This window comes from Mesoplodon densirostris, chromosome 1 (genome assembly GCF_025265405.1).
Source record: "Mesoplodon densirostris isolate mMesDen1 chromosome 1, mMesDen1 primary haplotype, whole genome shotgun sequence".
Taxonomy (NCBI): Eukaryota; Metazoa; Chordata; class Mammalia; order Artiodactyla; family Ziphiidae; genus Mesoplodon; species Mesoplodon densirostris.
In genome coordinates this window covers 125,264,224-125,291,246 of record NC_082661.1, presented here as the reverse complement: position 1 = coordinate 125,291,246, position 27,023 = coordinate 125,264,224, and positions in this window count along the sequence as shown.

The following is a 27,023-nucleotide window of genomic DNA, read 5'->3' as shown; positions in this document are numbered from 1 at the left end:
GTTCCATGACCCCTGACATCACAATGTTCCATAACCCCTGTCATCGAAATGCTCCATGACACTTTTCATCCCATAGCTCCATGAACCCTGGCATCACAATGTTCTATAACCCCTGGCATCAAAATGTTCCATTACACTTTTCATCAAATTGCTGCATGACCCTGTCATCAAAATGCTCCCTGCCCTTCTCATCACAATGCACCACACACTTGTCATCAAAATGCTCCATGACCTTTGTCATCACAAAGCTCCATGACCCTTGGCATCACAATGCTCCATGTCATTGTCATCACAATGCTCCATGAACCCTCTCATCACATTGCTCCATGTCCTTGTCATCACAAAGCTCCATGACACTTGTCATCACAATGCTCGATGCCATTCTCATCACAATGCTCCATGACCTTGTCATTACAATCCTCCATGACCCATGTATCACAGTGTACCGTGCCCTTGTCATGACAAACCGCCATGCCCACTCTCATCACAGTAATCCATGAAACATTTCAGATCAATGCTCAATGCCCTTCTCATCACAATGCTCCGTTACCTCTGTCGTAACAATGCTCCATGACACCTGCCATCATAATATTCCACGGCCTTGTCATCACAAGGCTCCAGGACCCTTGTCATCACAATGCTCCAAGATCCATGTAATCACAATGCTCCATGCCCTTGTCATCACAAAGCTCCATGACGCATGTCATCAGAATGTTCCATGGTCTTCTCCTCACAATGCTCCATGCCCTTGTCATCACAATGCTCGAAGACTCCAGTAATCACAATGTTCCATTCCCTTTTTCATCAGAATGCTCCATTAGATTTGTCATCACAAGTCTCCATGGTCATCTCCTCACAATGCTCCAAGACCTTGTCATCACCATGCTCCATTCCCTTGTCATCACAATGCTCCATGACCCCTGTCATCACAATACTCCATGAATATTTTCAGCCCAATTCTCTATGACCTTCTCATCACAATGCTCCATGACCATTATCATCACAATGCTCCATGACCACTGTCATCACAACACTCCATGACACCTGACAACACAATGATCCGGGACTCTTGTCATCACAATGCTCCAAGACCCCTGTAATCACAATGCTCCATGACCCCTGTCATCACAATACTCCATGAACATTTTCAGCCCAATGCTCCATGACCCTTGTCATCACAATGATCCATGCCCATGTTATCCCAATGTTCCATGACCCATGTATTCACAATGCTCCATGACGCTTGTCATCACAGTGCTCCATGACACCTGTCATCTCAATGCTCCATGGCTTTGTCAGCAAAATGCTACATGACCTTGTCATTACAATGCTCTATGCACTTGTCATCACAATACTCCATTTCCATTGTCATCACAATCCTCCATGAACTTTGGGATCACATTGCTTCATGCCCTTGTCATCACAATGCTCCATGCTCCTTGAAATCAAAATGATCCATGACCTCTGTCATCACAATGCTCCAAACCCTTGTGATCACAATGTTCCATAACACTTGTCCTCACAACGCTCCATGATGCCTGTCATCACAATAATCCATGCCCTTTTCATCACAATGCTCCATGACCTTTGTCATCACAATTCTCAATACACTTGTCATCACAATGCTCCCTGACACTTGTCGTCAGAATGCTCCTTGAACCCTGTCACGAAAAGGCTCCATGCCTTTTTCATCACAAAGCCCCATGCCCTTTTCATCCCAATGCTCCATGCCATTGTCATCAAAATACTCCACAAGCTTGTCATCAGAATGCTCCATGACCCTTGTCATCACAATTCTCCATGCACTTGTCAGCACAATGCTCCCTGACACTTGTCATCACAATGCTCCAAGCCATTGTCATCACAATGCTCCATTACCTTTGTGATCAGAATCCTCAATGGAAGTTTGCATCACAATGCTCCATGCCATTGTCATCACAATGGGCCATTACATATGTCATCACAATGCTCCCTGACACCTCTCTTTACAATACTGCATTACCTGGTCATCACAATGCTCCCTGCCGTTCTCATCACAATGCACCACACCCTTGTCATCAAAATGCTCCATGACCTTTGTCATCACAAAGCTCCATGACCCTTGGCATCACAATGCTCCATGTCATTGTCATCACAATGCTCCATGAACCCTCTCATCACATTGCTCCATGCCCTTGTCATCACAAGGCTCCATGGCACTTGTCATCACAATGCTCGATGCCCTTCTCATCACAATGCTCCATGCCCTTGTCATTGCAATCCTCTATGACCCATGTATCACAGTGTACCGTGCCCTTGTCATCACAATGCGCCATGCCCACTCTCATCACAATAATCCATGAAATATTTCAGACCAATGCTCAATGCACTTCTCATCACAATGCTCCATTACCTCTGTCATAACAAGCTCCATGACCCCTGCCATCACAATGTTGAACGGCCTTGTCATCACAAGTCTCCAGGACCCTTGTCAGCACAATGCTCCAAGACCCATGTAATCACAATGCTCCATGCGCTTGTCATCACAAAGCTCCATGACGCATGTCATCACAATGTTCCATGGCCTTCGCCTCACAATGCTCCATACCCTTGTCATCACAATGCTTCAAGACCCCCGTAATCACAATGCTCCATGCCCATTTTCATCAGAATGCTCCATTAGACTTGTCATCCCAAGTCTCCATCGTCATCTCATCACAATGCTCCAAGACCTTGTCATCAACATGCTCCATTCCCTTGTCATCACAATGCTCCATGACCCCTGTCATCACAATACTCCATGCACATTTTCAGCCCAATGCTCCATGACCCTTGTCATCACAAAGCTCCATGCACTTGTCAGCACAATGCTCCCTGATCCTTGTCATCACAATGCTCCAAACCATTGTCACCACAATGCTCCATTACCTTTGTCATCAGAATCCTCCATGACACTTGGCATCACAATGCTCCATGCCATTGTCATCACAATGCTCCATGACCCCTGTCATCACAATGCTCCGTGACTACAGTCATCACAATGCTTCATAACGTTTGTCATCACAACAATCCATGCCCGCGTCATCACAAGGCTCTGTGACCTTTGTAACCACAATGCTCCATGAACTTTTCATCACAATGCTCCGTGACCCTTGTCATCACAATGCTCCATGCCTTTGTCAGAACAATGCTCCATGACCCTTGTCATCAAATTGTGCCATGCGCTTTTCACCACAATGATCCACAACCTTGTCATCGCTATGCTCCATAAACCTTGTAATCACAATGCTCCATGCACTTCTCATCCAAATACTCTCTCACATGAGATATCACAATGTTCCATCACTAGTCATCACAATCCTCCCTCACCCCTGTTATCACAATGTTCCATGACCCCTGTCATCACAATGCTACATCCCCTTATCAGCACAATGTTCCATGACCCCTGACATCACAATGTTCCATAACCCCTGTCATCGAAATGCTCCATGACACTTTTCATCCCATAGCTCCATGAACCCTGGCATCACAATGTTCTATAACCCCTGGCATCAAAATGTTCCATTACACTTTTCATCAAATTGCTGCATGACCCTGTCATCAAAATGCTCCCTGCCCTTCTCATCACAATGCACCACACACTTGTCATCAAAATGCTCCATGACCTTTGTCATCACAAAGCTCCATGACCCTTGGCATCACAATGCTCCATGTCATTGTCATCACAATGCTCCATGAACCCTCTCATCACATTGCTCCATGTCCTTGTCATCACAAAGCTCCATGACACTTGTCATCACAATGCTCGATGCCATTCTCATCACAATGCTCCATGACCTTGTCATTACAATCCTCCATGACCCATGTATCACAGTGTACCGTGCCCTTGTCATGACAAACCGCCATGCCCACTCTCATCACAGTAATCCATGAAACATTTCAGATCAATGCTCAATGCCCTTCTCATCACAATGCTCCGTTACCTCTGTCGTAACAATGCTCCATGACACCTGCCATCATAATATTCGACGGCCTTGTCATCACAAGGCTCCAGGACCCTTGTCATCACAATGCTCCAAGATCCATGTAATCACAATGCTCCATGCCCTTGTCATCACAAAGCTCCATGACGCATGTCATCAGAATGTTCCATGGTCGTCTCCTCACAATGCTCCATGCCCTTGTCATCACAATGCTCGAAGACTCCAGTAATCACAATGTTCCATTCCCTTTTTCATCAGAATGCTCCATTAGATTTGTCATCACAAGTCTCCATGGTCATCTCCTCACAATGCTCCAAGACCTTGTCATCACCATGCTCCATTCCCTTGTCATCACAATGCTCCATGACCCCTGTCATCACAATACTCCATGAACATTTTCAGCCCAATTCTCTATGACCTTCTCATCACAATGCTCCATGACCAATATCATCGCAATGCTCCATGACCACTGTCATCACAACACTCCATGACACCTGACAACACAATGATCCGGGACTCTTGTCATCACAATGCTCCAAGACCCCTGTAATCACAATGCTCCATGACCCCTGCCATCACAATACTCCATGAACATTTTCAGCCCAATGCTCCATGACCCTTCTCATCACAATGATCCATGCCCATGTTATCCCAATGTTCCATGACCCATGTATTCACAATGCTCCATGACGCTTGTCATCACAGTGCTCCAGGACACCTGTCATCACAATGCTCCATGCCTTTGTCAGCAAAATGCTACATGACCTTGTCATTACAATGCTCTATGCACTTGTCATCACAATACTCCATTTCCATTGTCATCACAATCCTCCATGAACTTTGGGATCACATTGCTTCATGCCCTTGTCATCACAATGCTCCATGCTCCTTGAAATCAAAATGATCCATGACCTCTGTCATCACAATGCTCCAAACCCTTGTGATCACAATGTTCCATAACACTTGTCCTCACAACGCTCCATGATGCCTGTCATCACAATAATCCATGCCCTTTACATCACAATGCTCCATGACCTTTGTCATCACAATTCTCAATACACTTGTCATCACAATTCTCCCTGACACTTGTCGTCAGAATGCTCCTTGAACCCTGCCACGAAAAGGCTCCATGCCTTTTTCATCACAAAGCCCCATGCCCTTTTCATCCCAATGCTCCATGCCATTGTCATCAAAATACTCCACATGCTTGTCATCAGAATGCTCCATGACGCTTGTCATCACAATTCTCCATGCACTTGTCAGCACAATGCTCCCTGACAATTGTCATCACAATGCTCCAAGCCATTGTCATCACAATGCTCCATTACCTTTGTGATCAGAATCCTCAATGGAAGTTTGCATCACAATGCTCCATGCCATTGTCATCACAATGGGCCATTACATATGTCATCACAATGCTCCCTGACACCTCCCTTTACAATAATGCATTACCTGGTCATCACAATGCTCCCTGCCATTCTCATCACAATGCACCACACACTTGTCATCAAAATGCTCCATGACCTTTGTCATCACAAAGCTCCATGACCCTTGGCATCACAATGCTCCATGTCATTGTCATCACAATGCTCCATGAACCCTCTCATCACATTGCTCCATGCCCTTGTCATCACAAAGCTCCATGGCACTTGTCATCACAATGCTCGATGCCCTTCTCATCACAATGCTACATGCCCTTGTCATTACAATCCTCCATGACCCATGTATCACAGTGTACCGTGCCCTTGTCATCACAATGCGCCATGCCCACTCTCATCACAATAATCCATGAAATATTTCAGACCAATGCTCAATGCACTTCTCATCACAATGCTCCATTACCTCTGTCATAACAAGCTCCATGACCCCTGCCATCACAATGTTCCACGGCCTTGTCATCACAAGGCTCCAGGACCCTTGTCAGCACAATGCTCCAAGACCCATGTAATCACAATGCTCCATGCCCTTGTCATCACAAAGCTCCATGACGCATGTCATCACAATGTTCCATGGCCTTCGCCTCACAATGCTCCATGCCTTTGTCATCACAATGCTTCAAGACCCCCGTAATCACAATGCTCCATGCCCCTTTTCATAAGAATGCTCCATTAGACTTGTCATCACAAGTCTCCATGGTCATCTCATCACAATGCTCCAAGACCTTGTCATCAACATGCTCCATTCCCTTGTCATCACAATGCTCCATGACCCCTGTCATCACAATACTCCATGCACATTTTTAGCCCAATGCTCCATGACCCTTGTCATCACAATGATCCATGCCCTTGTCATCACAATGCTCCATGCACTTGTCAGCACAATGCTCCCTGATCCTTGTCATCACAATGCTCCAAACCATTGTCACCACAATGCTCCATTACCTTTGTCATCAGAATCCTCCATGACACTTGGCATCACAATGCTCCATGCCATTGTCATCACAATGCTCCATGAGCCCTGTCATCACAATGCTCCGTGACTACAGTCATCACAATGCTTCATAACGTTTGTCATCACAACAATCCATGCCCGCGTCATCACAAGGCTCTGTGACCTTTGTAACCACAATGCTCCATAAACTTTTCATCACAATGCTCCTTGACCCTTGTCATCACAATGCTCCATGCCTTTGTCAGAACAATGCTCCATGACCCTTGTCATCAAATTGTGCCATGCGCTTTTCACCACAATGATCCACAACCTTGTCATCGCTATGCTCCATAAACCTTGTAATCACAATGCTCCATGCACTTCTCATCCAAATACTCTCTCACATCAGATATCACAATGTTCCATCACTAGTCATCACAATCCTCCCTCACCCCTGTTATCACAATGTTCCATGACCCCTGTCATCACAATGCTACATCCCCTTATCAGCACAATGTTCCATGACCCCTGACATCACAATGTTCCATAACCCCTGTCATCAAAATGCTCCATGACCCTTTTCATCCCATAGCTCCATGACCCCTGGCATCACAATGTTCTATAACCACTGGCATTAAATGTTCCATTACACTTTTCATCAAATTGCTGCATGACCCTGTCCTCAAAATGCTCCCTGCCCTTCTCATCACAATGCACCACACACTTGTCATCAAAATGCTCCATGACCTTTGTCATCACAAAGCTCCATGACCCTTGGCATCACAATGCTCCATGTCATTGTCATCACAATGCTCCATGAACCCTCTCATCACATTGCTCCATGTCCTTGTCATCACAAAGCTCCATGACACTTGTCATCACAATGCTCGATGCCATTCTCATCACAATGCTCCATGACCTGGTCATTACAATCCTCCATGACCCATGTATCACAGTGTACCGTGCCCTTGTCATGACAAACCGCCATGCCCACTCTCATCACAGTAATCCATGAAACATTGCAGATCAATGCTCAATGCCCTTCTCATCACAATGCTCCGTTACCTCTGTCGTAACAATGCTCCATGACACCTGCCATCATAATATTCCACGGCCTTGTCATCACAAGGCTCCATGACCCTTGTCATCACAATGTTCCAAGATCCATGTAATCACAATGCTCCATGCCCTTGTCATCACAAAGCTCCATGACGCATGTCATCAGAATGTTCCATGGTCTTCTCCTCACAATGCTCCATGCCCTTGTCATCACAATGCTCGAAGACTCCAGTAATCACAATGTTCCATTCCCTTTTTCATCAGAATGCTCCATTAGATTTGTCATCACAAGTCTCCATGGTCATCTCCTCACAATGCTCCAAGACCTTGTCATCACCATGCTCCATTCCCTTGTCATCACAATGCTCCATGACCCCTGTCATCACAATACTCCATGAACATTTTCAGCCCAATTCTCTATGACCTTCTCATCACAATGCTCCATGACCAATATCATCACAATGCTCCATGACCACTGTCATCACAACACTCCATGACACCTGACAACACAATGATCCGGGACTCTTGTCATCACAATGCTGCAAGACCCCTGTAATCACAATGCTCCATGACCCCTGTCATCACAATACTCCATGAACATTTTCAGCCCAATGCTCCATGACACTTGTCATCACAATGATCCATGCCCATGTTATCCCAATGTTCCATGACCCATGTATTCACAATGCTCCATGACGCTTGTCATCACAGTGCTCCATGACACCTGTCATCTCAATGCTCCATGCTTTTGTCAGCAAAATGCTACATGACCTTGTCATTACAATGCTCTATGCACTTGTCATCACAATACTCCATTTCCATTGTCATCACAATCCTCCATGAACTTTGGGATCACATTGCTTCATGCCCTTGTCATCACAATGCTCCATGCTCCTTGAAATCAAAATGATCCATGACCTCTGTCATCACAATGCTCCAAACCCTTGTGATCACAATGTTCCATAACACTTGTCCTCACAACGCTCCATGATGCCTGTCATCACAATAATCCATGCCCTTTTCATCACAATGCTCCATGACCTTTGTCATCACAATTCTCAATACACTTGTCATCACAATGCTCCCTGACACTTGTCGTCAGAATGCTCCTTGAACCCTGTCACGAAAAGGCTCCATGCCTTTTTCATCACAAAGCCCCATGCCCTTTTCATCCCAATGCTCCATGCCATTGTCATCAAAATACTCCACAAGCTTGTCATCAGAATGCTCCATGACCCTTGTCATCACAATTCTCCATGCACTTGTCAGCACAATGCTCCCTGACACTTGTCATCACAATGCTCCAAGCCATTGTCATCACAATGCTCCATTACCTTTGTGATCAGAATCCTCAATGGAAGTTTGCATCACAATGCTCCATGCCATTGTCATCACAATGGGCCATTACATATGTCATCACAATGCTCCCTGACACCTCTCTTTACAATACTGCATTACCTGGTCATCACAATGCTCCCTGCCGTTCTCATCACAATGCACCACACCCTTGTCATCAAAATGCTCCATGACCTTTGTCATCACAAAGCTCCATGACCCTTGGCATCACAATGCTCCATGTCATTGTCATCACAATGCTCCATGAACCCTCTCATCACATTGCTCCATGCCCTTGTCATCACAAAGCTCCATGGCACTGTCATCACAATGCTCGATGCCCTTCTGATCACAATGCTCCATGCCCTTTTCATTACAATCCTCCATGACCCATGTTTCACAGTGTACCGTGCCCTTGTCATCACAATGCGCCACGCCCACTCTCATCACAATAATCCATGAAATATTTCAGACCAATGCTCAATGCACTTCTCATCACAATGCTCCATTACCTCTGTCATAACAAGCTCCATGACCCCTGCCATCACAATGTTGAACGGCCTTGTCATCACAAGGCTCCAGGACCCTTGTCAGCACAATGCTCCAAGACCCATGTAATCACAATGCTCCATGCCCTTGTCATCACAAAGCTCCATGACGCATGTCATCACAATATTCCATGGCCTTCGCCTCACAATGCTCCATGCCCTTGTCATCACAATGCTTCAAGACCCCCGTAATCACAATGCTCCATGCCCCTTTTCATAAGAATGCTCCATTAGACTTGTCATCACAAGTCTACATGGTCATCTCATCACAATGCTCCAAGACCTTGTCATCAACATGCTCCATTCCCTTGTCATCACAATGCTCCATGACCCCTGTCATCACAATACTCCATGCACATTTTCAGCCCAATGCTCCATGACCCTTTTCATCACAATGATCCATGCCCTTGTCATCACCATGCTCCATGCACTTGTCAGCACAATGCTCCCTGATCCTTGTCATCACAATGCTCCAAACCATTGTCACCACAATGCTCCATTACCTTTGTCATCAGAATCCTCCATGACACTTGGCATCACAATGCTCCATGCCATTGTCATCACAATGCTCCATGACCCCTGTCATCACAATGCTCCATGACTACAGTCATCACAATGCTTCATAACGTTTGTCATCACAACAATCCATGCCCGCGTCATCACAAGGCTCTGTGACATTTGTAACCACAATGCTCCATGAACTTTTCATCACAATGCTCCGTGACCCTTGTCATCACAATGCTCCATGCCTTTGTCAGAACAATGCTCCATGACCCTTGTCATCAAATTGTGCCATGCGCTTTTCACCACAATGATCCACAACCTTGTCATCGCTATGCTCCATAAACCTTGTAATCACAATGCTCCATGCACTTCTCATCCAAATACTCTCTCACATGAGATATCACAATGTTCCATCACTAGTCATCACAATCCTCCCTCACCCCTGTTATCACAATGTTCCATGACCCCTGTCATCACAATGCTACATCCCCTTATCAGCACAATGTTCCATGACCCCTGACATCACAATGTTCCATAACACTTGTCATCAAAATTCTCCATGACCCTTTTCATCCCAAAGCTCCATGACCCCTGGCATCACAATGTTCTATAACCCTTGGCATCAAAATGTTCCATTACACTTTTCATCAAATTGCTGCATGACCCTGTCATCAAAATGCTCCCTGCCCTTCTCATCACAATGCACCACACACTTGTCATCAAAATGCTCCATGACCTTTGTCATCACAAAGCTCCATGACCCTTGGCATCACAATGCTCCATGTCATTGTCATCACAATGCTCCATGAACCCTCTCATCACATTTTCCATGCCCTTGTCATCACAAAGCTCCATGACACTTGTCATCACAATGCTCGATGCCCTTCTCATCACAATGCTCCATGCCCTTGTCATTACAATCCTCCATGACCCATGTATCACAGTGTACCGTGCCCTTGTCATCACAATGCGCCACGCCCACTCTCATCACAATAATCCATGAAATATTTCAGACCAATGCTCAATGCACTTCTCATCACAATGCTCCATTACCTCTGTCATAACAAGCTCCATGACCCCTGCCATCACAATGTTCCACGGCCTTGTCATCACAAGGCTCCAGGACCCTTGTCAGCACAATGCTCCAAGACCCATGTAATCACAATGCTCCATGCCCTTGTCATCACAAAGCTCCATGACGCATGTCATCACAATGTTCCATGGCTTTCGCCTCACAATGCTCCATGCCCTTTTCATCACAAAGCTCCATGACGCATGTCATCACAATGTTCCATGGCCTTCGCCTCACAATGCTCCATGCCCTTGTCATCACAATGCTTCAAGACCCCCGTAATCACAATGCTCCATGCCCCTTTTCATAAGAATGCTCCATTAGACTTGTCATCACAAGTCTCCATGGTCATCTCATCACAATGCTCCAAGACCTTGTCATCAACATGCTCCATTCCCTTGTCATCACAATGCTCCATGACCCCTGTCATCACAATACTCCATGCACATTTTCAGCCCAATGCTCCATGACCCTTTTCATCACAATGATCCATGCCCTTGTCATCACAATGCTCCATGCACTTGTCAGCACAATGCTCCCTGATCCTTGTCATCACAATGCTCCAAACCATTGTCACCACAATGCTCCATTACCTTTGTCATCAGAATCCTCCATGGCACTTGGCATCACAATGCTCCATGCCATTGTCATCCCAATGCTCCATGACCCCTGTCATCACAATGCTCCGTGACTACAGTCATCACAATGCTTCATAACGTTTGTCATCACAACAATCCATGCCCGTGTCATCACAAGGCTCTGTGACCTTTGTAACCACAATGCTCCATGAACTTTTCATCACAATGCTCCGTGACCCTTGTCATCACAATGCTCCATGCCTTTGTCAGAACAATGCTCCATGACCCTTGTCATCAAATTGTGCCATGCGCTTTTCACCACAATGATCCACAACCTTGTCATCGCTATGCTCCTTAAACCTTGTAATCACAATGCTCCATGCACTTCTCATCCAAATACTCTCTCACATGCGATATCACAATGTTCCATCACTAGTCATCACAATCCTCCCTCACCCCTGTTATCACAATGTTCCATGACCCCTGTCATCACAATGCTACATCCCCTTATCAGCACAATGTTCCATGACCCCTGACATCACAATGTTCCTTAACCCTTGTCATCAAAATGCTCCATGACCCTTTTCATCCCAAAGCTCCATGACCCCTGGCATCACAATGTTCTATATCCCCTGGCATCAAAATATTCCATTACACTTTTCATCAAATTGCTGCATGACCCTGTCATCAAAATGCTCCCTGCCCTTCTCATCACAATGCACCACACACTTGTCATCAAAATGCTCCATGACCTTTGTCATCACAAAGCTCCATGACCCTTGGCATCACAATGCTCCATGTCATTGTCATCACAATGCTCCATGAACCCTCTCATCACATTGCTCCATGTCCTTGTCATCACAAAGCTCCATGACACTTGTCATCACAATGCTCGATGCCATTCTCATCACAATGCTCCATGACCTTGTCATTACAAGCCTCCATGACCCATGTATCACAGTGTACCGTGCCCTTGTCATGACAAACCGCCATGCCCACTCTCATCACAGTAATCCATGAAACATTTCAGATCAATGCTCAATGCCCTTCTCATCACAATGCTCCGTTACCTCTGTCGTAACAATGCTCCATGACACCTGCCATCAAAATATTCCACGGCCTTGTCATCACAAGGCTCCATGACCCTTGTCATCACAATGCTCCAAGATCCATGTAATCACAATGCTCCATGCCCTTGTCATCACAAAGCTCCATGACGCATGTCATCAGAATGTTCCATGGTCTTCTCCTCACAATGCTCCATGCCCTTGTCATCACAATGCTCGAAGACTCCAGTAATCACAATGTTCCATTCCCTTTTTCATCAGAATGCTCCATTAGATTTGTCATCACAAGTCTCCATGGTCATCTCCTCACAATGCTCCAAGACCTTGTCATCACCATGCTCCATTCCCTTGTCATCACAATGCTCCATGAACCCTGTCATCACAATACTCCATGAACATTTTCAGCCCAATTCTCTATGACCTTCTCATCACAATGCTCCATGACCAATATCATCACAATGCTCCATGACCACTGTCATCACAACACTCCATGACACCTGACAACACAATGATCCGGGACTCTTGTCATCACAATGCTCCAAGACCCCTGTAATCACAATGCTCCATGACCCCTGCCATCACAATACTCCATGAACATTTTCAGCCCAATGCTCCATGACACTTGTCATCACAATGATCCATGCCCATGTTATCCCAATGTTCCATGACCCATGTATTCACAATGCTCCATGACGCTTGTCATCACAGTGCTCCATGACACCTGTCATCACAATGCTCCATGCCTTGTCAGCAAAATGCTACATGACCTTGTCATTACAATGCTCTATGCACTTGTCATCACAATACTCCATTTCCATTGTCATCACAATCCTCCATGAACTTTGGGATCACATTGCTTCATGCCCTTGTCATCACAATGCTCCATGCTCCTTGAAATCAAAATGATCCATGACCTCTGTCATCACAATGCTCCAAACCCTTGTGATCACAATGTTCCATAACACTTGTCCTCACAACGCTCCATGATGCCTGTCATCACAATAATCCATGCCCTTTTCATCACAATGCTCCATGACCTTTGTCATCACAATTCTCAATACACTTGTCATCACAATGCTCCCTGACACTTGTCGTCAGAATGCTCCTTGAACCCTGTCACGAAAAGGCTCCATGCCTTTTTCATCACAAAGCCCCATGCCCTTTTCATCCCAATGCTCCATGCCATTGTCATCAAAATACTCCACAAGCTTGTCATCAGAATGCTCCATGACCCTTGTCATCACAATTCTCCATGCACTTGTCAGCACAATGCTCCCTGACACTTGTCATCACAATGCTCCAAGCCATTGTCATCACAATGCTCCATTACCTTTGTGATCAGAATCCTCAATGGAAGTTTGCATCACAATGCTCCATGCCATTGTCATCACAATGGGCCATTACATATGTCATCACAATGCTCCCTGACACCTCTCTTTACAATACTGCATTACCTGGTCATCACAATGCTCCCTGCCATTCTCATCACAATGCACCACACACTTGTCATCAAAATGCTCCATGACCTTTGTCATCACAAAGCTCCATGACCCTTGGCATCACAATGCTCCATGTCATTGTCATCACAATGCTCCATGAAACCTCTCATCACATTGCTCCATGCCCTTGTCATCACAAAGCTCCATGGCACTTGTCATCACAATGCTCGATGCCCTTCTCATCACAATGCTCCATGCCCTTGTCATTACAATCCTCCATGACCCATGTATCACAGTGTACCGTGCCCTTGTCATCACAATGCGCCATGCCCACTCTCATCACAATAATCCATGAAATATTTCAGACCAATGCTCAATGCACTTCTCATCACAATGCTCCATTACCTCTGTCATAACAAGCTCCATGACCCCTGCCATCACAATATTCCACGGCCTTGTAATCACAAGGCTCCAGGACCCTTGTCATCACAGTGCTCCATGACACCTGTCATCACAATGCTCCATGCCTTTGTCAGCAAAATGCTACATGACCTTGTCATTACAATGCTCTATGCACTTGTCATCACAATACTCCATTTCCATTGTCATCACAATCCTCCATTAACTTTGGGATCACATTGCTTCATGCCCTTGTCATCACAAAGCTCCATGCTCCTTGAAATCAAAATGATCCATGACCTCTGTCATCACAATGCTCCAAACACTTGTGATCACAATGTTCCATAACACTTTTCCTCACAACGCTCCATGATGCCTGTCATCACAATAATCCATGCCCTTTTCATCACAATGCTCCATGACCTTTGTCATCACAATTCTCAATACACTTGTCATCACAATTCTCCCTGACACTTGTCATCAGAATGCTCCTTGAACCCTGTCATGAAAAGGCTCCATGCCTTTTTCATCACAAAGCCCCATGCCCTTTTCATCCCAATGCTCCATGCCATTGTCATCAAAATACTCCACAAGCTTGTCATCAGAAAGCTCAATGACCCTTGTCATCACAATGATCCATGCACTTGTCAGCACAATGCTCCCTGACCCTTGTCATCACAATGCTCCAAGCCATTGTCATTCACAATGCTCCATTACCTTTGTCATCAGAATCCTCCATGACACTTGGCATCACAATGCTCCATGCCATTGTCATCACAATGGGCCATTACATATGTCATCACAATGCTCCCTGACACCTATCTTCACAATACTGCATGACCTGGTCATCACAATGCTCCATGCCCTTGTCATCATAATGCGCCATTCCAAATGTCATGACAATAATCCATGAAACTTATTAGACCAATGCTCCGTGCGCTTGTCATCACAATGCTCTATGCCCTTGTTATCACAATGATCCCAGACCCCTGTAATCAGAATGCTCCATGCCCCTTTACATCAGTATGCTCCATGAGACTTGTCATCACAAGGCTCCATGGTTTTCTCATCACAATGCTCCAGGACCTTGTCATCACAATTCTTCAAGACATTGTCCTGAAAATTCTCAATGGCCCTAGTCATCACAATGCTCCATTATATTTGTCATCACAATCCTTCATTATATTTGGCATCACAATGCTCTATGCCATTGTCATCGCAATGGACCATTACATATGTCATCACAATGCTCCCTGACACCTGTCTTCACAATATTCCATGCCCTTGTCATCACAAAGATCAATGCCCTTGTAATCACAATGCTCCATGCCTTTGTTTTCACAATGTTCCAAGAACCCTGTAATCAGAATGCTCCATGCCCCTTTTCATCAGTATGCTCCATGAGATTTGTCATCACAAGGCTCCATGGTTTTCTCATCACAATGCTCCAGGACCTTGTCATCACAATTCTTCAAGACATTGTCCTGAAAATTCTCAATGGCCCTTGTCATCATAATGCTCCAAGCCCTAGTCATCACAATGCTCCATTATATTTGTCATCACAATCCTCCATTACATTTGGCATCACAATGCTCCATGCCGTATTTATCGCAATGCACTATGACATATGTCATCACAATGCTCCCTGACACCTGTCTTAAAAATACTCCATGCCCTTGACATCACAATGCTCCATGCCCTTGTCATCACAATGCACCATGTCCACTATCATCACAATAATCTATGAAACTTGTCAGACCAATTCTCCATGCCCCTGTCATCACAATGCTCCATGCCCTTGTCATCACAATGCTCCATGACACCTTTCATCACAATGCTCCGTGACTCCAATGCTCCATGACACCTTTCATCACAATGCTCCGTGACTCCAATCATCACAATGCTTCATGACCTTTGTCATCACAATTGTCCATGCCCTCGTCATCAACAGTCTCTGTGACCATTTTAACCACAATGCTCAATGAACTTTTCATCACAATTCTCTGTGAAACTTGTCATCACAATGCTCCATGTCTTTGTCAAAACAATGCTCCATGACCATTGTCATCACAATGTGCCACGTGCATTTCATCACAACGTTCCAAACCTTGTCATTGCAATGCTCCATAAACTTGTAATCACAATGGTCCATGCACTTCTCATCAAAATGCGCTCTCACCAGAGATATCACAATGTTCCATCACTAGTCATCACAATACACCCTCATCCTTGTAATCACAATGTTCCATGACACTGTCATCACAATGCTACATCCCCTTATCATCACAATTTTCCATGACCCCTGCCATCACAATGTTCCATAAGCCCTGTCATCAAAATGCTCCATGACACTTTCCATCCCAAAGCTCCAAGACCCCTGCCATCACAATGTTTTATAACCTCTGCCATCAAAATGTTCCATTACACTTTTTATCAAATTGCTGCATGACCCGGTCATCAAAATGCTCCCTGCCCTTCTCATCAAAATGCACCATGCACTTGTCATTAAAATGCTCCATTACTTTTGTCATCACAATGTTCCAAGACCCTTTGCATCACAATTCTCCATGTCATTGTCATCACAATGCTCCATGAACCCTCTCATCACATTGCACCTTGCCCTTGTCATCACAAAGCTCCATGACACTTTTCATCACAATGCTCCCTGCCCTTGTCATTACAGTCCTGCATGACCCATGTATCACAGTGTTCCGTGCCCTTGTCATCACAATGCTCCATGCCCACTCTCGTCACAATAATCGATGAAACATTTCAGACATAAGTTCCATACCCTTCTCATCACAATGCTCCTTTACCCGTGTCATAACAATGCACCATGACCCCTACCATCACAATGTTCCACGGCCTAGTCATCACAAGGTTCCATGATACTTCTCATCACAATGCTCAAGACCCCGGAAATCACAATGCTCCATGCGTTTGTCATCACAAAGCTCCATGACGCATGTCATCAGAATGTTCCATGGGCTTCTCATCAAAATGCTCCATGCCCTTGTCATCAAAATGCTTCAAGACCCTTGTAATCACAATGCTCCATGCCCCTTTTCATCTCAATGCTCCATGAACCCTGTCATCACAATGCACCATGCCCATCATCATAATGCTTCAGGCTATTGTCAGCACAATGAAATCAAAATTATCCATGACCTCTATCATCACAATGCTCCATGACCCCTGTCATCACAATACTCCATGAACGTTTTCAGCCCCATACTCCATGACACTTGTTATCACAATGATCCATGCCCTTGTCATCACAATTCTCCATGACCCCTGTATTCACAATGCTCCGTGACGCTTGTCATCACAGTGCTCCATGTCACCTGTCATCACAATGCTCCATGCTTTTGTCATCAAAATACTACATGACCTTGTCATTACATTGCTCTATGCGCTTGTCATCACAGTACTCCATTACCATTGTCATCAAAATCCTCCATGAACATTGGGATCTCTTTGCTTCATTCCCTTTGTCATCACAATCCTCCATGCTCCTTGAAATCAAAATGATTCATGACCTCTGTCATCACAGTGCTCCAAAACCTTGTGATCACAATGTTCCATAACACTTGTCATCACAACGCTCCATGATGCCTTTTTCATCACTATTCTTTATGCAGTTTTCATCACAATGCTCCATGCCATTGTCATCAAAATACTCCACAAGCTTTTCATCAGAATGCTCCATGACGCTTGTCATCACAATTCTCCATGCACTTGTCAGCACAATCCTCCATGACTCTTGTCATCACAATGCTCCATGTGCTTGTCAGGACAATGCTCCATGACACATGTCATCACAATGCACCATACGCTTGTCATCACAGTGCTCCACAATCTCGTCATCATAATTCTCCATAAAACTTCTCATCACAGTGCTCCATGCACTTCTCATCAAAATGATTTCTCACCCCTGATATTACAAAGTTACATCACTATTCGTCACTATACACCCTCACCCCTGTCATCACAATTTTCCATGACTCCTGTCATCACAATGCTACTTGCACTTATCATCACAATGTTCGATGACCTCTGACATTACATTATTCCAATACCCCTGTCATCAAAATGCTCCATGACCCTTTTCATCAAAATGCTCTATGACTCCTGACATCACAATGTTCCATAACACATGTCATCAAAATGTTCCATGACACTTTTCATCAAATTGCTCAATAACCCTGTCATCACACTGCTCCCGGCCCTTCTCATCACAATGCACAACGCCCTTGTCATCAAAATGCTCCATGATCTTTGTCATCACAAAGATCCATTACCCTTGGAATCACAATGCTCCATGTCATTGTCATCACAGTGCTCCATGAACGCTCTCATCACATTGCTCCATGCCCTTGTCATCACAAAGCTCCATAACACATGTCATCAGAATGCTCCATCGCTTCTCATCATAATGCTCTATGCCCTTGCCATCACAATGCTCCATTACCCCTTTCATAACAATGCTCCATGACCCCTGCCATCACGATGTTCCATGGCCTTGTTATCACAAGGCTCCATGACCCATCTCATCACAATGCTCCAAGACCCCTGTAATCACAATGCTCCATGCCCCTTTTCATCTCAATGATCCATGAACCCTGTCATCACAATGCACCATGCCCATCATCATAATGCTTCATGCTATTGTCATCACTATGAAATCAAAATGCTCCATGAACTCTGTCATAAGAATGCTCCAAACCCTTGTGGTCACAATATTCCATAACACTTGTCATCACAATGCCCCATGATACTTGTCATCACAATTATCCGTGGTCTTCTCATCACAATGCTCCATGAACTTTGTCATCACAATGCTCAATACCCTCGTCATCAAAATGCTCCCTGACACTTGTTATCTGTATGCTCCTTGAATCCTGTCATGAGAAGGCTCCATGGATTTTTCTTCACAATGATCCATGCCCTTTTCATCACAGTGCTCCAAGACCCCTGTAATCACAATGTTCCATGCCCTTTTCATCACAAAGCTAAATGACGCATGTCATTAGAATGCTCCTTGGCCTTCTCCTCACAAATCTCCATTCCCTTGTTAGCACAGTCTTCCAAGACCCCTATAATCTCAGTGGTACATGCCCCTTTTCATCAGTATGCTCCATGAGATTTGTCATCACAAGGCTCCATGGTTTTCTTATCACAATGCTCAAGAACATTGTCATCACAATGCTTCACGACCTTGTCATGAAAATTCTCAATGGCCCTTGTCATCATAATGCTCCAGTCCCTAGTCATCACAATGCTCCATTATATTTGTCATCAAAATCCTCCATTACATTTGGCATCACAATGCTCCATGCCATTGTCATCGAAATGGACCGTGACATATGTCATCAAAATGCTCCCTGACACCTTTCTTCAAAATACTCCATGTACTATTTATCACAATGTTCTATGCCCCTGTCATCACAATGCTCCATGCCCTTGTCATCACAATGCTCCATGACCCCTGTCATCACAATGCTCCGTGACTCCAGTCATCACAATGCTTCATAGTATTTGTCATCACAATGGTCCATGCCCGCGTCCTCACAAGGCTCTGTGTCCTTTTTAACCACAATGCTCCATGAACTTTTCATCACAATTCTCCGTGACCCTTATCATCACAATGCTCCATGCCTTTGTCAGAAAAATGCTCCATGACCCTTGTCACTACATTGTGCCACCTGCTTTTCATCCCATCGGTCCTCAAATTTGTCATCGCAATGCTCCATAAATCTTGTAATCACAATGCTCCTTGGCTTTCTCATCACAATGCTCCATTACCCCTGTCATAACAATGCTCCATGACCCCTGCCATCAAAATGTTCCACGGCCGTGTCATCACAAGGCTCCATGACACTTGACATCACAATGTTCCAAGACCCCTGTAATCACAATGATCAATGCCCCTTTTCATCAGTATGCTTCATGAGATTTGTCATCACAAGCCTCCATGGTTTCTCATCACAGTGCTCTAGGACCTTATAATCACAATGTTTCACGACTTGTCATGAAAATACTCAATGGCCCGTGTCATCATAATGCTCCAATCCCTAGTCATCACAATGCTCCTTTAAATTTGTCATCACAATCCTCCATTACATTTGGCATCACAATGCTCCCTGCCATTGTCATCGCAATGGAACATGACATATGTCATCACAATGCTCCCTGACACCTGTCTTCACAATACTCCATGACCTTCTCATCACCATGATCCATGCCCTTGTCATCACAATGCACCATGTCCACTCTCATCACAATAATCTATGAAGCTTGTCAGACAAATGCACCATGCCCCTGACAACACAATGCTCCATGGCCTTGTCATCACAATACTCCATTACCATTGTCATCACAATCCTCCATGAACCTTGGGATCACATTGCTTCATGCCTTTGTCATCACAATGTGCAAAGACCACTGTAATCACAATGGTCCATGCCCCTTTTCATCAGTATGCTCGATGAGATTTGTCATCACAAGGCTCCATGGTTTCTCATCACAATGCTCCAGGACCTTGTCATCACGTTGCTTCACGACTTGTCATGAAAATTCTCAATGGCCCGTTTCATCATAATGCTCCAAGCCCTAGTCATCACAATGCTCCTTTAAATTTGTCATCACAATCCTCCATTACATTTGGCATCACAATGCTCTATGCCATTGTCATCGCAATGGACCATGACATATGTCATCACAATGCTCCCTGACACCTGTCTTCACAATACTCCATGACCTTCTCATCACCATGATCCATGCCCTTGTCATCACAATGCACCATGTCCACTCTCATGACAATAATCTATGAAACTTGTCAGACCAATGTTCCATGCCCCTGACATCACAATGCTCCATGCCCTTGTCTGCACAATGCTCCATTACCCCTGTCATCACAATGCTCCTTAACTCCAGTCATCACAATGCTTCATTATATTTGTCATCACCATGGTCCATGCCTGCGTCATCAGAAGGCTCTGTGACCTTTGTAACCACAATGCTCCATGAACTTTCCATCACAATGCTCCGTGACTCCTGTCATCACAATGCTCCATGCCTTTGTCAGAAAAATGTTCCATGACACTTGTCATCTCAATGTGCCACGCGCTTTTCATAACAACGGTCCAAAAATTTGTCATGGCAATGCTCCATAAACTTTGTAATCACAATGCTCCATGTCCTTCTCATCACAATGCTGCATTACCCCTGTCATAACAATGCTCCGTGACCACTGCCATCACAATGTTCCACGGCCTTGTCATCACAATGCTCCATGACACTTTTCATCACAATGCTCGAAGACCCCTGTAATCACAATGCTCCATGGCCTTGTCATCACAAACCTCCATGACACATATCATCAGAATGTTCCATGGGCTTCTCATCAAAATGCTCCATGCCCTTGTTTTCAAATTGCTTAATGACCGCTGTAATCACAATGCTACATGCCCCTTTTCATCTCAATGCTCCATGAACCCTGTCATCACAATGCATCATGCCCATAATCATAATGCTTAAGGCAATTGTCATCACAATGAAATCAAAATGCTACATAACCTCTGTCATCACAATGCTCCACATCGTTGTGATCACAATATTCCATAACACTTATCATCACAACACCCCATGACGCTCATAATCACAATTATCCATGGTCTTCTCATCACTATGCTCCATAACCTTTGTCATCACAATGCTCAATACACTTGTCATCACAATGCTCCCTGACGCTTGTCGTCAGTATGCTCCTTGAACACTGTCATGACAAGGGTCCATGCCTTTTTCATCACAATGATCCATGCCCTTTACATCAAAATGCTCCGAGACACCTCTAATCACATTGTTCCATAAACTTCTCATTACAGTGCTCCATGACACATTCATCAGAATGCTCCATGTCCTGCTCTTCAAAATGCTCCATGCCCTTGTCATAACAATGCTCAAAGACGCCTGTCATCACAATGCTCCATGCCCCTTTTCATCAGAATACTCCATGAGACTTGTCATCACAAGTCTCCATGGTCTTCTCATCACAATGCTCCATGACTTTGTCATCACCATGCTCCATTACCTTGTCATCACAATGTTCCATGACCCCTGTCATCACAGTACTCCATGATCATTTTCAGCCTAATGCACCATGACCTTCTCATCACAATGCTCCATGATCAATATCATCACAATGCTCCAGGACCACTGTCATCACAACACTCCATTACCCCTGACAACACTGTATTCGGGGACTCTTGTCATCACAATGCTCCAAGACACCTGTCATCACAATACTCCATGAACATTTTCAGCCCAATGTTCCATGACACTTGTCATCACAATGATCCATGCCCTTGTCATCCCAATGCTCCATGACCCCTGTATTCACAATGCTATGTGACGCATGTCATCACAGTGGTCCATGACACCTGTCATCACAATGCTCCATGCCTTTGTCAGCAAAATGCTACATGACATTGTCATTACAATGTTCTATGTGCTTGTCATCACAATACTCCATTACCATTGTCTTCAAAATCCTCCATGAACCTTGGGATAACATTGTTTCATGCCCTTGTCATCACAGTGCTCCATGATCCTTGAAATCAAAATGATTCATGACCGGTTTCATCACAATGCTCCAAACACTTGTGATCACAATGTTCCATAACACTTGTCATGACAACGCTCCATGATGCCTGTCATCAAAATACTCCATGCCCTTTTCATCACAATGCTCCATGACCTTTGTCATAACAATTCTCAATACACTTGTCATCACAATGCTCCCTGACACTTGTCGTCAGAATGCTCCATGAACCCTGTCACAAAAAGGCTCCATGCCTTTTTCATCACAATGCCACATGCAGTTTTCATCACAATGCTCCATGCCATTGTCATCCAAATACTCCACAAGCTTGTCATCAGAATGCTCCATGACCCTTGTCATCACAATTCTCCATGCACTTACCAGCACTATGCTCCCTGACCCTTTTCATCACAATGCTCCAAGCCATTGTCATCACAATGTTCCATTACATTTGTCATCAGAATCCTCCATGACACTTGCATCACAATGCTCCATGCCATTGTAATCACAATGGGTCATTACATATGTCCTCACAATGCTCCCTGACACCTGTCTTCCAATACTGTATGACCTGGTCTTCACAATGCTACATCCCCTTGTCATCACAATGCGCCATTCCAACTGTCATTGCAATAATCCATGAAACATATTAGACCAATGATCCATGCCCTTGTCATCACAATGCTCCATGCCCTTGTTATCACAATGCTCCATGACCCCTGTCATCACAATGCTCCGTGACTCCAGTCATCACAGTGCTTCATGACCTTTGTCATCACAGTGGTCCATGCCCTCGTCATCAACAGTCTCTGTGACCATTTTAACCATAATGCTCCATGAACTTTTCATCACAATGCTCTTTGACCCTTGTCATCACAATACTCTAGGCCTTTCTCAGCACAATGCTCCAAGACCGTTGTTATTACAATGCTCCATGTGCTTGTCAGCACAATGCTCCATGACACATATCATCACAATTTGCCATGCGCTTGTCATCAAGTGCTCCACAATCTTGTCATCACAATGCTCCATCAACCTTGTCATCACAATGCTCCATGCACTTCTCAACAAAATGCTCTCTCTCAACTGATATCACAATGTTTCATCACTATTCATCACAATACACCCTCAGCCCTGTCATCACAATGTTCTATGACTCCTGTCATCACAATGCTACATGCACTTATCATCACAATGTTCGATGACCCCTGACATCACATTGTTCCATAACCCCTGTCATCAAAATGCTCCATGACCCTATTCATCAAAACGTTCCATGTCCACTGACATCACAATGCTCCATGACCCCTGTCATCACAATGCTCCATGCCCTTTTCATCACAATGCTCCATGCCATTGTCATCACAATAATCCATAAGCTTGTCATCAGAATGCTCCGTGACACTTGTCATCACAATGCTCTATATGCACTGTCATCACAATGCTCCATACCCCTTGTCATTACAGTGCTCCATGACGCTCGTCATTCACAATTATCCATGGTCTTCCCATCACAATGCTCCACGCCCTTGTCATCTACAGGCTCCATGACACTTGTCATCTCAATGCTCCATGGCCACTCTCATCACAATGCTCCATACCCCTTTTCATTATAGCGCTCCATGACGCTCGTCATCACAATTATCCATGGTCTTCTCATCACAATGCTCCACGGTCTTGCCATCACAATGCTCCATGCCCTGGTCATCACAATTCTCCATGTTCCCTATCATCACAATTCTCCACGTTCTTGGCATCACTATGTTCCATGACACTTCCCATCACAGTGTTAAATGCTTTGTCATCACAATACTCCTCAAGCTTGTCATCAGAATACTCCATGACCCTTGTCATCACAATGATCCATGACCCCTGTCATCACAATGCTCTATGAGACATATCATCACAATGCGCCATGCCCCTTGTCATTACAGTGCTCCATGATGTTCGTCCCCAGAATTATCCATGGTCTTCTCATCACAGTGCTCCACGGTCTTGCCATCACAATGCTCCATGCCCTGGTCATCTCAATGCTCCATGTCCCTTGTCATCACAATTTTCCACGTCCTTTTCATCACAATGCTCCATGACATTTCTCATCACAATGTTACATGCTATTGTCATCACAATTCTCCATGCACTTGTCATTGTAATGCCCCATTACCACTGTCATAGCAATCTCCATGCCTTTGTCATCACAAAGCTTCACTAACTTTTCATCAAAATTCTCAATGGCCGTTGTCATCACAATGCTCCATGCCCTTGTCATCACAATGCTCCATGACCCTTGTCATCACAATGCTCCAAGCCCTTATCATCACAATGCACCATTACCTTTGTCATCACAATCCTCCATAACACTTGGCATCACAATGCTCCGTGCAATTGTCATCACAATGGAACATGAAATATGCTATCACAATGCTCCCTGACACCTGTCTTCACAATACTCCATGACCTTGTCATCACAATGCTCCATGCCCTTGTCATCAAAAAGTGCTATGCCAACTGTAAACACAATTATCCATGAAACTTGTCAGACCAATGCTCCATGCCCCTGTCATCACAATGCTACATGACACCATTCATCAAAATGCTCCGTGTGTCCCATCATCACAAGGCTTCATGACCTGTGTCATCACAATGGTCAATGCCCTCATCATCACAAGGCTCTGTGAAATTTGTCACCACAATGCTCCATGAACTTTTCATCACAATGCTCCATGTCATTGTCATCACAATTCTCCATGAACGCTCTCATCACATTGCTCCATGACCTTGTCATCACAAAGCTCCATGATGCATGTCATCAGAATGCTCCATGGCCTTCTCATCACAATGTTCCATGCCCTTGCCAGCACAAAGCTCCATTAGCCCTATCATAACAATGCTCCATGACCCCTGCCATCACGATATTCCATGGACTTGTCATCACAAGGTTCCATGACGATTCTCATCACAATGCTCCAAGACCCCTGTCATCACAATGCTCCATGCCCCTTTTCATTTCAATGATCCATGAACCCTGTCATCACAATGCAGCATGCCCATCATCATAATGCTTCATGCTATTGTCATCACAATGAAATCAGAATTCTCCATGACCTCTGTCATCATAATGCTCCAAACCATTGTGATCACGATGTTCCATAACACTTATCATCACAACACCCCATGACGCTCGTCATCACAATTATCCATGGTCTTCTCATCACAATGCTCCATGACCTTTGTCATCACAATGCTCAATACACTTGTCATCACAATGCTCCTTGACACTTGTCGTCAGTATGCTCCTTGAACCCTGTCATGACAAGGTTCCATGCCTTTTTCATCACAATGTTCCATGCCCTTGTAATCACAAAGCTCCATGATGCATGTCATCAGAACGCTCCATGGCCATCTCATCCCAATGCTCGATGCCCTTGTCATCAGAATGCTCCACGACTCCTGTAATCACAATGCTCCATGCTCCTTTTCATCAGAATATTCCATGAGACTTGTCATCACAAGTTTCCATGGTCTTCTCATCACAATGCTCCAGTACCTTGTCATCACAATCCTCCAGGATCCCTGTCATCACAATACTCCATGAACATTTTCAGCCCAATGCTCCTTGACCTTCTCATCACAATGCTCCATGACCCCTGTGATCTCAATGCTCCATGACCCCTGTCATCACAACGATCCATGAACCCTGACAACAAAATGATCCGGGACTCTTGTCATCAAAATCCTCCATGCCCTTGTCATCCCAATGCTCCATGACCCCTGTAATCACAATGCTCCATGACACTTGTCATCACAGTGCTCCATGAACCTTGTCATCACAATGCTCCATGCCTTTGTCAGCAATATGCTACATAATCTTTTCTTCAAAATGTTCCATGCGCTTGTCATCACAATCCTTCATGACCCTTGGGATCACATTGCTTCATGCCCTTGTCATCTCCCTCTTGCCGTTCTGGTTTTTACAGATTTTCAGATGTCCCTTTTGACCCGTGGGAAGTGGCAATTCTTTGTAGTGTGGATTTGCATTGCACTCTTGCTAGATTGACCAAAAAGGGCGTATGCGTTTTCTCCTGAAT